The following is a 15,378-nucleotide window of genomic DNA, read 5'->3' on the forward strand; positions in this document are numbered from 1 at the left end:
AGAGCGGCTGATAGTTTCAAACCACTGACCTTAAGGTTCACAGCCCGATTCGTAACCACTACGCTACCAGAGCTCCTTTGGCTAATCAATGGAATCTCTAAAATCCTAGATTCAGCCCAAAGACTCTCATTTTAGCCTAGGCATCTGTATTTTAAGCATCACAGGTTATTTTAATGGGCAGCCATTGTTGAGAACCACTGATAGACAATACCAGCAAATTTGCATAGGTACAGATATAAAGAAAGAGAATATGATGTCACTTCACAAAAGACTAGAGAATATACCCTTTCCTCACTTATCAACATGATTAAGTTCTAAAGACCAGGTTATTATGAGAAAATCTGCATTATGCAAAAATGGAAGATGACACATCAGATCACAAACTAGAAGATGGTTACATCCTTACATAACTGCCAAACACCTGAGAATCGCGGCCCAGTAAATTGACACATAACCTTAACCATCACAGCCAGCATTATTCTAGCCTCACACCTTTGCATTCGTTGCTGTCAGAAATATGTCCATAGTAGATTTATTACTATTGTCATAAGTGTGAAGTGTGGCATAACAATATAGACAATAAGTGAGGAGAGGGTTATGTAAATGAGAGATAATTTTAGGATAAGCACTGGACAAGGTTAGCAGTCCAAACCCACCAGCTGCTCCTCGGAAACCCTGTACAAGGTTGCCATGACTCGGAGCAGACTCAACAGCACTTAACAACAACAGGAGCAATCAAAACTAAGTATCACAATTTTGGTTTTGATCCACACCGTATGTTTACAGCTTGTTCAGAGGAACACAGCTGGCTTGGGAGGAGAAGGAGCAGTGCTCCTAGAAGAATAGCATAAAGTTCTAATTTCAGATTTTGTTTTACCATCGTGGACTTAGAAAACAGTTTTATAGAATTTGTCTTCACAAACAAGCTCAATGAGTTAAGCTTTTAAAAATAACTACTAATGCAGAAGTAATTACTCTCTTTTACAGCTTTCTTATTCAAAAGTTAGACAACAGAATAAAAGATCATTCATAAAAAATATTTTTACATATGAAAAAAATTCTAAGTTTTCACATCAATATATTTAAATAACACTCTAAAATAAGTCACATAGTTAAAATAAATGCCATCATGCAATTTTTTACATGTCCTATTTGTTTCCCATTTTGTAGAAATTGCTCCTTTTTCAAGAAAAGTAAGTACAAACAACAGCATAACTCATATAGCATAGAGGATGTCCAACCTTAGAACAAAAACTATTAAAAAGACAAACTTGATCTCTAAGCTTAAATATCTACTGTTTAGCCCTATGTTCTTTATAAGTATTTTAGATGGTCTTGTGCTTCAATAAGGAGCCCTGGTGGCACAGTGGCTAAGTGCTTGGCTGCTAACTGAAAGGTCAGTGTTTGAACCCACCAGCTGGAAGAAACCTCTGACAGACTGTTTCCATAAAGATTGCAGCCTAGAGGCCCTATACAACATTGAGAAACTAACTTTGCTCCTCAGAAAAGGTGTCATATATTACCTGGGTTCTTCAGAATATGTGGCACGTGACTGCTAACCATTTTGCAAATCCTTAATTTTTATTTTATTTTTTTTACTTTTTAGTGTAGTTTGGGTGAAAGTTTTCCATTCAACGGTTTATACATGCTTTTGTTTATGACATTGGTTGCAATCCCCTCAATGTAATGGCAATCTTCCCACTTCCTCCCATGGCTCCCCCATTTCTAGTCATTCTTCTTTCCTGCCCCTCCCTGCCTTCTGAGCTTTCTTTTGGGTAAAGACTGCCCTTTTGGTCTTGTATGATTGATGCTACTGTGTACATTTCTCTCTGATGTTATTAAATACTTTATAGACATATATTAAATACTATATGTATGTCTGTTGTTTGGCTGAAAGTTGATAGCTGGAGTTTGGTTCAGTTCCAGGCTTGAGAGGTGTTGTGGTGCATTGAATTACTTGATATGACTCTTCTATCCAGTCTTTAAGCTCCCAGTAGCTGACTGGATTGTTTTTGTTGCTGTTATGTGCTGTTGAGTAGTTTCCAACTCATAAGTGACCCTGTATAGGATTTCTGAGAATGGCTAGTGGGTTAGAACCACCGACCTTGTGGTTACCAGTTCAGAGTTTATACTACAGTGCTATGCTGTTGTTGTGAAGTGCCGTCGAGTCGGTTCTGACCCATAACGACCCTGTACAGGGTTTCCAAGGCTGTAAATCTTGACGGGAGCAGAAAGCCTCATCTTTCTCCCGCAGAACAGCTGGTAGTTTCGAACTGCTGACCTTAAGGTTCGCAGCCCGATTCGTAACCACTACGCAATAACAGGGCCCAGATGACTGGGTGGTGGTGGTGGTAGTGGTGGTTATGTGCCATGGCGTAGGTTCCGACTCATAGCGACCCTGTACAGGGTTTCTGAGGCTGTAACTTTTTATGGGAGCAGAAAGTCTCATCTTTCTCCCGCATAACAGCTGGTAGTTTAGAACTGTTGACCTTGCAGTTCACAGACCGATTTGTAACCACTACACTACCAGAGCTCCTTAAATGACTGGGTAGGACTGTGCAAATGTAAGGCGCTTGTGGCCGACCAAGAGGACTGGATTGCTTGCTAATAACGTAAATAAAGTACGTGAAAACTTTGTGGAGTTGTTGTTAGTACCATGGTGTCGGTTCCGACTCATAGTGACCCCGCACAGGGTTTCCGAGGCTGTAAATCTTTACGGGAGCAGAACTCAACTTCCTCCCACGGAACCACTAGTAGTTTTGAACTGCCGACCTTCAGGTTAGCAGCCCGATTCGTAACCACTACGTTACCAGCAAAAAAGATGTATGGAATCGTAATGCAGGGAATGGTCAGTTTTGCCATCCCACTAGGGTTAAAATGTGCCTTCTCAAAATTAGGCAGGGAGGGTCATACTACCATCAAGAAAGAAGTCAGGAATGGAGCATGGCCTTAGGATTCCAATATCTCTGCACTGAAACCTCCTCAGTACAGGAGACAGAGGCCTGTGACACCAGAGATGGCAAGAAGTGGCAGAAATGCAACAAAGATGTAGTGGCAGTCACTGCAGCAGAATCTAAGCATGAGACAGAGTGCTGCGCTTCCCAGACCAAGGAGAAATAAAGCTGAGAGCTTTGCACAGAAGGCTTACTAGCAGAATGGGTTGCCTCCAGGCATTTAATGGGAGGAGTTAATTTTGTCAACTCTAGGAAAAAAAGATGTCCAACTTCCAGCAGACTTAGACATAGTGGGTCTTAATTGGCAGAGCTACACTTGCTCAAGCAGCAAGAGGCCATGAGGCTGAGAGGCTGAGAGCTAAAAGAGCTTCAATAACACTTGACCAAGCAGACCGTGAGACCAAGGTCCTATAAGCACTCCTGAGAGGAGGCTGTCCTGAACCATGAATTTTATCTTGAATGTTGCCGATCCTGAATTATAACCAGTGAGTCCTGGTGTGTCGCTGTGGGTTAATACGCTGGATTGAAAAATTGCTTTGAACCTCAAGATCGGTGGTTCAAGCTCACCAGTTGCTCCACGGAAACCCTATACAGGGTCACTATGGGTCGGTACCAACTTGACAGCAGTTCAAAACTACCAGCTGTTCTGTGGGAAAAAGATGAGGCTTTCTGCTCCTGTAAAGTTACAGCCTCAGAAACCCTGTACAGGGTCGCTATGAGTCGGAACCGACTCCATGGCACATAACCACCACCACCACCCAGTCATTTGGACCCTGGTGTAGCACTGTAGTATAAACAACAATTCCCTAATAAACCCCATAATCATGAGTAGGATCTGTGAATCATCGAACCCAGCTGAGAAGTGGAGCGTGCCATGGGAGGTATAGTTGATGTCAGAATTGTTAAGAAAAAGAGCAAAAAAAAAAAGGGTTGGAGAATAGAGGCATATCTGCCTTGTGCTAATATTGAATTTGATTCTTTGCTCTTGTGAAGTCAGAAGAGGTCAAACACTGCCCTCATGCCATTGTTACAAGTGCTTATGAGCCACACTCTATCAAAGGGGTACATCAGTCTAGCAGATCATTAAGTCTGGTCTTTTTATAATTGTTAAGTATATTGATATACATTTATTTACCCTCTCTATCTAGGAACTTCTGTTTTGATCCTGATCACAGCAGTCAGTAGTTGTAGCCCAATGTTATCTAGTTCTTCTCAGCTCAGGGTAGTAGAGGCTATGTTTTGCATGGTCCTTTAGTCCTTTGGACTAATTATATCTTTGAGTCTTTGAATGTCTTCACTCTTCTTTACTCCAGAAGGGGAGAGACTGATCAATAGCTTCATCTTAAATGATTGCTCACAAGCTTTCAAGACCCCAGTCCCTACTCACCACAGCAGAACACTGTCTTCGTGGACTATGTTACGCCAACTGGCCTAGATGTCTATGTGCTAAGCACGTTACATGTATCATCTCATTTGATCCCAATCAAAGTCCAAAGATGGTTTTATCCATTAATTATACTTTACAGGATGAGGAAACTAAAGTTTAGAGAGGATATGTGACTGCTGAACATCACACAGCCAGGAAGGGGCAAAAGTTTAATTCAAATCCATGCTCTTTGACTCTGGAATCCACCTTAGAGCTACCAGGAGTTGCCCTCTTATTGACACATAAGGAAAATAGACACCAGTGATTTGGGGGGAACCACATCTTCTTGGTAAAGTCACCATTAACCTGACAGCAGGTGTTTTCTCAAAGAGAAGCTGATGGTTTGATTTAGTGATGTCAGCCCTTTGCTAATGTTGATTTACTTACATTATTTAGACTGTGATGCTTGATACACCCATGAGCTGGTTACTACTCAAACATAAAGGAGAGGTGGGAAAAAATAATCATCGCCTACTATGTAGCTCAGCTGGACCTAGTGTTTACATGGTTATAAAAGATAAACACTGAATAATTCTGTAACCAAAATTACCATATATCACTGTACTGGGATGATAGAGACCTAGGAGTGGGTGCGATATGGGCAGGGAGTGAAAGAAATCCTCGTCACCTGGGTAGGAAATCAATAGATAATTTCTAAACTGCAAAGATCATGAAGAATACATGAAAGATGTTATTTAGTGATATAAATGAAATTTTCAAAATAATCCATTTTAAGAATTGAAAGAGGCTGTCCCTGCAGATAGATCCAGGGATGCAGTTGTTCGTACTGGAGAAACAGAGATTTATTCTCCTAGAATCCAAATTTCAGGGGTCTGTGGAATTGGGGTGAGCCACCCAGATCATTGTCCTAAGATGATCTTTTGAACTTTGAGCACTGAGCAGGCTAATTTTCTAAAAGTCACCTTTAAGTACAACAGTCTTGTTAAGCAGTAGAATATTTTGCCTTGGGATTGTGTGTTTTTTGTGGCACTCTAGGATAAGTAGTGGACCACAAGGTCAGTTTGAACTGCTATATATATATATATAGATAGATAGATAGATAGATATAGCTATATCTCACCAACCTAGTGGTTAGTAGTTCAGTGCTTATCCTACAGTGCCACACTAGGACTAGATACATAGATAAAGATTGGTTGTTGTTAATTGCCATCAAGTCGGTTCTGAATCATAGCGCCCCTGTATAGTGATTCCAAGGAGCAGCTGGTGAGTTTGAACCGCCAACCTTTTGGTTCAAATCTACTTTGCCATCGAGTGCTTATCCTATGTATCAGCCTAGAAAACCCTACATCATCCTACCAAATCTCTATGAGTCAGACTCCACTGAATGGCAATGGGTTTGTGTTTCAATAATAATTTTTAAAACTACAAAATTTTTTATTTTAGTGACATCATTAATTTCTGAATTAATATTCAGAAATCTTGACCATTGCTATTATTGACCAAATGAAGGACTAGACGGTTCCATATTAATTTCATTAACTTCTGGTTTATTCTACAAATACTGTCTTTAAATGTGCTATTTTATGTTGGTGTGGTGCTGTAGGACCATGCACTAGACCACAAGGTCAGTATGAATGAAAGGTTAGCAGTTCAAAGCCACCAGCCACTCCTCGGAAGCCCTATACAGGCTAGCTATGGGTTGGAACTGACTCAAGGACACTTAACAACTACAACACTTTATTGGTAAAAATGCTTATTCTAATTCAAAATTACTCTATTTTTACCAGCTGTCTGTTGTTTCTGTTATACAAAGGAAGTTATTTGATTAAAACATCGCGGAGGCATTGAGAATTCTGAATAAAAACTGTAACATTTAAACTCTTTATAAAACAAGTTTGCACAGCTTAAACTTTTAAATTCTGAAATAGTTTCACTTAATGGAGACTGTAAAGAACCATGAGCGACTAATAATTAGGAAATGTTTGGCAATATTACATTTGGAAGAAATAATAAGTACTATATGGTAGCGTAGTGGTTACGAATCGGGCTGCGAACCTTACGGTCAGCGGTTCGAAACTACCAGCCGCTCCGCGGGAGAAAGATGAGGCTTTCTACTCCCGTAAAGATTTACACCCTCGGAAACCCTGTACAGGGTCGCTATGGGTCGGACCCGACTCGATGGCACTTAACAACAACAACAACATATGGTAGCATAGTGGTTACGAATCGGGCTGCGAACCTCAAGGTCAACAGTTCGCAACTACCAGCGGTTCCGCGGGAGAAAGATGAGGCATTCTGCTCCCGTAAACATTTACAGCCTCGGAAACCCTATACAGGGTCGCTATGAGTCGGAACCGACTCCACGGCACACAGCCACCACATATATATGAAATAACCTAATATTTTTGAAAAATGTAAAGCAAAATATTCATTTGGTTTTGCTCAGAGTCACATCCTTAAGTGAACTACGCTCAGGTTCTAAAGAATATACTTCCTTTTTTGAGTTCTTAACTCCTCTTTGTATTTGTTGTGGTGGTTGTTAAATGCCACTCATAGGATTTCCAAGGAGCAGCTGGTTGGTTTGAACTGTCAACCTTGTGGTTAGCAGTCCAGTGTTGATCATACGGCGCCACACTAGGACTTCCTCCTTGTAGTGGTGATGGTGGTTGTGTGTCATCCAGTCGGTTCCACCTCACAGTGACCCTGAAAACAGTTACTGGAGCAGAAAGCCTCATCTCTCTCCCACAAAGCCACTGGTAGATTCGAACAACTGACCTTGCTTTTAGCAGCCCAGCTCATAATCCACTACCAGGGCTCCTTTTCTCTGTAGGGGTGGTGGTTGTGTACTGTCATGTCGGTTCTGACTCACAGTGACCCTGAACAGGGTTTCTGCCACTGTAACTGTTTTTGCAAAAGCAGAAAGCCTCATCCTTCTCCTGTAGAGTAGCTGGTAGATTCGAACTGCCAATCTTGTGGTTAGCAGCCCAACTCATACCCACCATGCTACCAGAGCAGTACTCTTAAAAAAAAAAGACATTATCTACCATCTCACTTATCTTAATACTTATACCACTGGTACTATTAGTCATTAATTACCTTGAAACAATATTCCCTGAGATCAAATCCTGGATCAATTTACTATGTGACCTTCAGAAAATTACTTAACCTCTCTATACTTCAGTTCCTTTATCTGTAAAATAGGAATAATAATAGTATATAGCTCACAGGATGGTTTTAAGAATTAAATTAGTTATTATATGCTTATTAAATACCCTGAGAACAGATTATGAAACAAGCATTCAATAAGTATTTATTATTAATATTATCACTATAACTTTTGGTATTCCAAAAATATATCAGCTTTCTTCCAGAGTTGCCATGGTGTTTAGGATACTATTTTTTGCTTTTTTTTTTTTTTTTTATCTGAATATTAATTGATTCTTATATACTTGATTTGAATTTCTAATCCATCTTATGACAAACTAAATCCAAGTGCATTGTTTTAAGGTAAGGGCTGGGTGAATGATCATTACAGTTGGGACAGAAGTAGATTTTAGAACAATAAAATCAAAATGCTAAAGGGATTCTAGGCATTCATCTCCATTTCTTCCTACCCTATTTCCATCCCTAAGGAGTTCTGGTAGTGCTGTGGGATAAGCACTGGAGTGCTAGCTGAAAAGTCTGAACCAGTCACTCCTCCTGAGAAATATGAGACTATCTGCTCTAAAGATTTATAATCTTATACTGTCACTATGTAGGAGCGCTGGTGGCATGGTAGGATAAGCACTGAACTGCTAACACAAGGTCCGCAGTTCAAACTCACCAGGCACTCTACAGGAGAAAGATGAGACTTTCTTCTCCTGTAAAGATTTACAGTCTCAGAGAAAGAAGCCTTGGAAACTTACATGTTCTCCTAAACAGAAATTTATGGTGAAAGTGTATTGCAGAAGCAGAGTAAATCTGGAGTTGACTTCTTGCTCTTTTACTAGTTATATAACCATGGCAAAGCTAACTTAAACTTTCCTTGCCTCAATCTCTTTATCTGTAAATGAAGTTGCAGGGTTGTTATGGGGAGTAGACTGTAAGACCTATTAAGCATCAGGAACAATGTAGTTCAACATTATAGGTTTAGATAAAGATATACACAGACAATATTTCTCAGGATTATGCTATATAGGCATAACAGTGAAATATATATCCTATAAAAAAACAAATGATAAGGAGAACTGATTGGGAAGTTTCAAATTTCTATTAAATTAAAAATAAATAATATTATTGTGATATAATTCATTTAACAACAATAAAATATTTTCAACATATACCTGTACTTTAATTTCTGAGTCTATTAGATAAAAACGTGACTTTGAGCTTTATTTTTACTTCAAATTAAGATTTTATTATAAGGAATACATTTGTTAAGGCCAATATTTGCAATTTGCTTATCAAATCTCTTCATTATAGATGGCAGATGGCAATTAGTATGTAGAGGTAGTCTATGAAATTTTATAAAGCTTCTTAGATTATTACCAGCTAAAAAAGAGTACATTTAAACAAACCTAAATGGGGAATTATCTGTTTGCTTGTTTTTGTGTAAGTCCCTGAGATTTATTCCAGTGAGACCAATAAGCAGAGAGAATGAAATAAAAAAGGCAGAAGGCCAAAGTGTCATAAATGCTGTTAAAGTATTCGATAAAAGCTATCCACTTGAGGTTCGTTACAACACATTGGAAAAAATTATCTTCCCATATTTAGACACAAGCTATAGCAAGCCAAACCCTCTAGAAAAAAATGTGATAGTGTTATACAACAACAGAGAAAACCATATTTATTTTATCAATGCTACCTATGTGTCCTACAGTGTTAGTAGGAAACCTGATTTGATGTACATGATATAATGTTTGGAAGCTGCTCTGATTATTCTACCCTAATTAGCAGGATGTGTGGTAAAAGTCAGCAAACAACAAAATCCTTCAGTTTGGTACTAAAAACTAAGTCTTAAATCTGCAAAACATTTTTTAAACAAACAATTTAGAACATGATTTCCCCCCCCCCCCGGATTCATCTTTTTTTTTAATTCCTCCTACCCTTCCAGTCGATACATAAGATAGGGCACATATTGTTAAGGATAAGTTGTTAAAGTGAATATGAAATGTGCTTCTCAAAATATCATTTACACATTTGCCAGATGGTAAAATAAACATGTAAATTGTTACCAAGTACACACCAAGTTTGTATTAAATTTTTATGCAATCTACGAAGGGTGTAAAAATGATCACATATTGTATTACTTGTTCACTTATTAGTTTATTAGCATTTCATAAATATTTTCTTTAAGAAAATTGGTATTTAAATGGTCAACATATTCATATGCTGCTGATCAGAGCTAAAGTTATGAACTTCATTAACAAATGCATAATACTAATTCTTTTCTTATACATGCATTAGTCAAAGGTAGAAAGAATTGTAAAATATTTTTCAACTAAATTCTTAAATTAATACAGTTAATACGGCATTATTAAAGATGATTTCACGGACATACTACTTTTATATTGAGATTATTCAGAGCATTCCAAACTACATAGGGTCCTCAGCTAATCATTATTCACATCTACTATGATAATTTAAAGTCTTTGCTAAAGAATGTTAGAAAATTCAAAGAAAACTAAATTTCTGTACGGTTTTCATCTTTTCAATTCTATCTGGGTCCAACTTCATGAAGAAAGTTTTTAAATGTGAGCACTTTATGGCACTGTCAGTCTTCCTTTGGATTTAATCACAAATTTGTTAGCAAAGTGCTTGCACTAGATAGCTTTAGTCTACATACAACTATTATCAAATAAAAAGGAATGTTATGGAATTTACTGTGTTGTTTTAACTTTTCCATGAGAATAATGATCATGACCTAGGAGATCTTGGGAGTCATGGTAGAGTAGTGGGTTACCTGTCAGGCTGTTAATGACAAGGCCAGCAGTTGGAAACTACCAGTCGGTCCGTGGTAGAAAGATGAGGCTTTCTGCTCCGGGAAAGATTTACAGTCTCAGAAACACTAGACAGTGTCACTATGAGTCAAAACTGACTCAACAGCATATAACCACATATTCTATACATCAGTGCGTTTTTAAAATACTTCTGTTTCTACAAATTTATAGTCTGAAAACGATCATCCTCCCTTGAACTCTTAGCAGATTAAAAGTTCAGTCTTTTGTTAGTAGTTCTTTCTATTGAATGTATCATTTTAAATATTAATTAGCCTCTGCTCCCTTCAGTTCATCCATTAGCCCAGAGAGTAGTGTGGATCACATAATGGTAGGAAAGACAAAAATTGTTTTGATACTTGTAAATTAAACAAAATTACTTTTTAAAATGAGAAGCAAAATGTATAACAATCAAGTTACAATTAATTTATTAAAGCCAGCACTGGTGTCACTGTAGGATACACATTAGACTATTAACAATGGAGAAATGTGCACAGAGAAAAGTGAGGCTTTCTGTTCTCCATAAAGATGTACAGCTTCAGAAACTCTATACAGCATCACTATGAGAATCAACTCTACAGCACCAAACAACAGTTTGCCTACAACCTGAAAAGAAGAAAGTAGGTGTTAACTAAATGTTACTCTATGATGCATTTTGATTCTTGTTCTATCAGAACATTTGAATAAATAAATTATATATCAGCAATTTGATCAGTAAGAAAAAATTTTATGTCCTTGTAACAGTAAAACCAAAATTCACTACCACTGTGTTGATATCGACCCATAAAGACCCTATAGGATAGAACAGAACTGCTCTTTAGAATTCCCAAGCCAGTAAATCTTAACAAGAGCAGTCTCATCTTTCTCCCACAAAGCAGCTGGTAGGTTTGAATCACCAATCCGTGGTTAGCAGCTCAAGGCCTAACCCAGTGCATCACCAAGGCTTTTGTAAAATAAAGGATCTAGTTTTACCTAAAGGAAGGTAGGCTGTGTCCTTAGTTTATGTGATATAACCCCCAGAGTAATTGTGATTATTATTTCCAGGCCATACTGGAGTATTTGTGCTGACAAACGGAGGCTGGTCAGACCAAAAAAGTCTCACCTGGGAGGCCAGTATCAACTAGCCTCAAGCGAAATGATCTGGCCTATCTGGTAGCAATATAAGTCTGGAACGCTGAGGCTCAGGGAGCTTCTTAGCCAGGGAAGGGAGGGTGAGACATGGCATTTCCATATTGGTAACCTTCATCGCCCTTGAATATCTTCCTTATGATGATCTGTCCTGGTGTGGTCCTGGAGGATAAACACTGGACTACAAGGTCAGTAGTTCAAACCTGCTTTGGAAACCCTTACAGGGGTCGCTATGAGTCGGAACCTACTAGATGACACTTAACAACTATAATAAAACCAGTAGTTGGAAATATATCTTCTGTGAGTTCTATGAGCTCTTTCAGCAAATTAACAAACCCAAAAATGGTATCCTTTAAACTTGCGAGCTCTGACCTAGCTCCAATAGCTGGAGGCTGAGTTATTGTTAAGTGTTGTGGAGTCAGTTCTGATTCATAGTGATACTGTATAGGGTTTCTGAGGAGCAACTGGTGAGTTTGAAATGCTGACCTTGCAGTTCAAACCCAAAGTCGAGAGTTCATCCTACAGCATCACACCAGGGGCTGAGAGGGAGTGCTACCAAGCAATTGGTGTCAGAGACAATGACGGTGGGAGACAGCTAGGATATACTTGATCTCTGCTTTATGAAAATCAGTTTTATGCTGATTCTTATCCATGAGCTTATCATTTTAGTCTTGAAATAGGTTGTTGGTCAACAAAGTAATAAAATTTGTAGAGCACCACTCAATATGCACCGTGTTATTGTTGTTAAGTGTTAAAAGTTATACGGGGTCACTATGAGTCAGAACCGAGATAGCACTTAACAACAACATCAACGTATTATAGATGAATAGTCCTGGCAGTGCTGTGAATTACACGTTGGACTGCTAACCACCAGTCACTCTAGGGGAGCAAGATAAGGCTGTATGATCTTATCAAGATTTACAGGCTCAGAAAACCTACATTGGATGACTATGAGTAGCTACGAGTCAGACTCAAGACACTGGCAGTGGGTTTGGTTTTTAAGATTTATGTTATCAATATCTTGCACAAGTATATAAAGACAAACACATAATGTAGCACTTTTTATGATAGCAAAAAACCTAGAAACAATTAAATCAGTAAGGGACTGGTTATGTTAGTATGGTTTATCCATACAACATAATATTAAAATTGTCTGCAAAAAATGAAATTAATATGTACTGAGTTAGAAATACAGTCTAAATATATTCTTAAATAAAAACATATAATCTGCACAATCTGTTGTTGTTGTTGTTAAGTACCGTTGAGTCGGTTCCAACTCATAACTATCCTGTGTAGGGTTTCCGAGGTGTGGCTTGTGAGCTTGAACCATCAGCCTTGTGGTTCAAACTGATCTTGCAGTCCAGTGCATTAACCCACAGCGCCACAAGTGATTTCTTCTAAATTCATAATAAACTTCAATTAAATTTAATTAGACTGATGTATTTCTATTTAATAGAGGCACAATTTGTTTTAACCTAACATTCAAAGGTATTTTATTATGACACCCAGCCTTTTCTTTTTTTGTAAAATTACTTTCCTATCACCTCCCCTACATACTCTATTTCCCAAGCAACAAACTACTAATTTCCCAAATAAGTCTTTACTTCCCTATCTCCTTGTTGTTGTTGTTGTTAAGTGCCATCAAGTTGGTTCCGATTCGTAGCCACCCTGAATAGGGTTTCCGAGGAGCTTCGTTAATTATTTTTCCTTCCAGACTGTCTTTTTACCTCCATTTCTGCAAGTCCAGTCTCAACAATTATCCAAAAAGCCTACCTGGAGTCCTTCAAATAGGCATAATCATACTCTCCCCTGTTCGCAAAGGATTTTTATCTGTGCTTCTCTTCTAGAACTCACCACTGATCACTTTGTATCTTATGACATACTCTTTTCACAAATCATGGGGAGAGAATCTATATTTAATTCTTCCTATGATCTCTATTGTTCCTTAAATAAGGCTTCAAATAAGTCATACTTGGTAATTAACAAATACATACAAAATTAAAATAATCAGGTCAATATAGAAATTTCTTGTTATACCAGTTAACTTTAAATTAGAGAATATCAGAAAGATGGTTACCTGTACTTTATTGACTACACAAAGGTTTTCAATTGTGTGGATCATGACAAGCTATGGACAACATTGTGAAGTATGAGTATTCCGAAACACTCAATTGTGCTCATGAGGAATCTGTACCTGGACCAAGAGGCAGTTGTTCGAACAGAACATGGGAAGACTAAATGGTTTAAAATTAAGAAAGGTGTGCAACAGGGTTGTATTCTTGCACCATACTTATTCAACCTGTATGCTGAGCAAATAATCCAAGAAGCTGGGTTACATGAAGAAAAACATGGCATCAGCATTGGAGGAAGACTCATTAACAACCTGTGATACGCAGACGATACAGCCTTGCTTGCTGAAAGTGAAGAGGACTTAAAATATTTACTGATGAAGATCAAAGAGCACATTGGATTGCATTTCAGTGTAAAGAAAACGAAAATCCTTAACACTGGACCAATAGACAATATTCTTATCAACGAAAAACAAACTGAAGTTGACAAGGACTTCATTCTTCTTGGATCAACTATCAACACTCATGGAAGCAGCCGTCAAGAAATCAAATGACATATTGCATTAGGCAAATCTGCTGCACAAGACCTTTTTTAAAGTCTTAAAGAGCAAAGATGTCAGCTTGAGGACTAAGGTGTGCCTGACCCAAGCCATGGTATTTTCAAAAACTTCATATGCATGCGGCAGCTGGACAGCGAATAAGGAAGATCATAGAAGAATTGATGCTTTTGAGTTATGGTGTTGGAGGAGAATATTGAAAGTGCCATGGGCTGCCAAAAGAACCAACAGATCTGTGTTGGAAGAAGTACAGCCAGAGTGCTCCTTGGAGGCCAGGATGGCCAGACTTTGTCTCTCATACTTTGAACATATTCTCAGGAGGGACCAGTTGCCGGAGAAGGATGTCATGTTTGGTAAGGTGGAGGGTCAGAAAAAAAGAGGAAGACCCCAACGAGATGGACTGGCCAAGTGGCAACATCGATGGACTCAAGCATGACAACAGTAGTGAAGTTGGCCCAGGATCGGGCAATGTTTCATTCTGCTGTGCATAAGGTCGCTATGAGTTGGTACCAACTTGATGGCACCTAACAACAACAACAACAACAACAATCATCCCGTGAAAAGCAGCTACTTTTCAGTTCTCAAAGTTGTACTCAACAGAGAGGTGAAAGGAGGAAGGGAAATTCACGTAAACTATGAATTTCTCAACTGGAAATTCACAGGAAAACAAAGAAGCCATGGTAGGACATCTAGAGCTCCATTTAGAGATCCATCAGGGAAGTTTTTGAATTAATGGCAGAGAAATCGTAAGCTTTAGTTTAGATATCCAATTTACCTCCATAAGTAAAAATTCAACGGTATTTCTATTAAATGAACTAGTGCAATGTTGCTTTCAGCTTGTAATAAAAATAAACTAAACCTTTTAACTTAATTGTAGGTTGAGGCTGCAAAAAGAGCAAGAATAAATTAAGCTATTAGTCCAAAGATATCATTTTGGAAATATTTGTATTCTCCTTCTTGCCAAATTGCATTCACTGATAAACAGATTTCATCTTTACCATTGACTTGCCTTTTTTGTTATCTTATAAAAATGAGGACTAAAAGAAATCAGAAGATTGCTAGATGTAAGAATAAGTGAGAAGCAATGTACACAGAGTATTTAGAAATAGGAAGCTCCTGAATAAAAAAAATTTGACCATATATTATTTCTAGAAAGTATGCTAACTGAACAAACAAAAGAAGCATCATTTACACAAAGTAAACTTGGGATTTTAAAAAATTCTAACGCAATTTTAACTTAGTCTTTTAAAAGGTTTCATCCAGTGTGATTATGAAAATGAAATCTTGTTTCAAATATATATATATATA

This window comes from Chrysochloris asiatica, unplaced genomic scaffold (genome assembly GCF_000296735.1).
Source record: "Chrysochloris asiatica unplaced genomic scaffold, ChrAsi1.0 scaffold00181, whole genome shotgun sequence".
Taxonomy (NCBI): Eukaryota; Metazoa; Chordata; class Mammalia; order Afrosoricida; family Chrysochloridae; genus Chrysochloris; species Chrysochloris asiatica.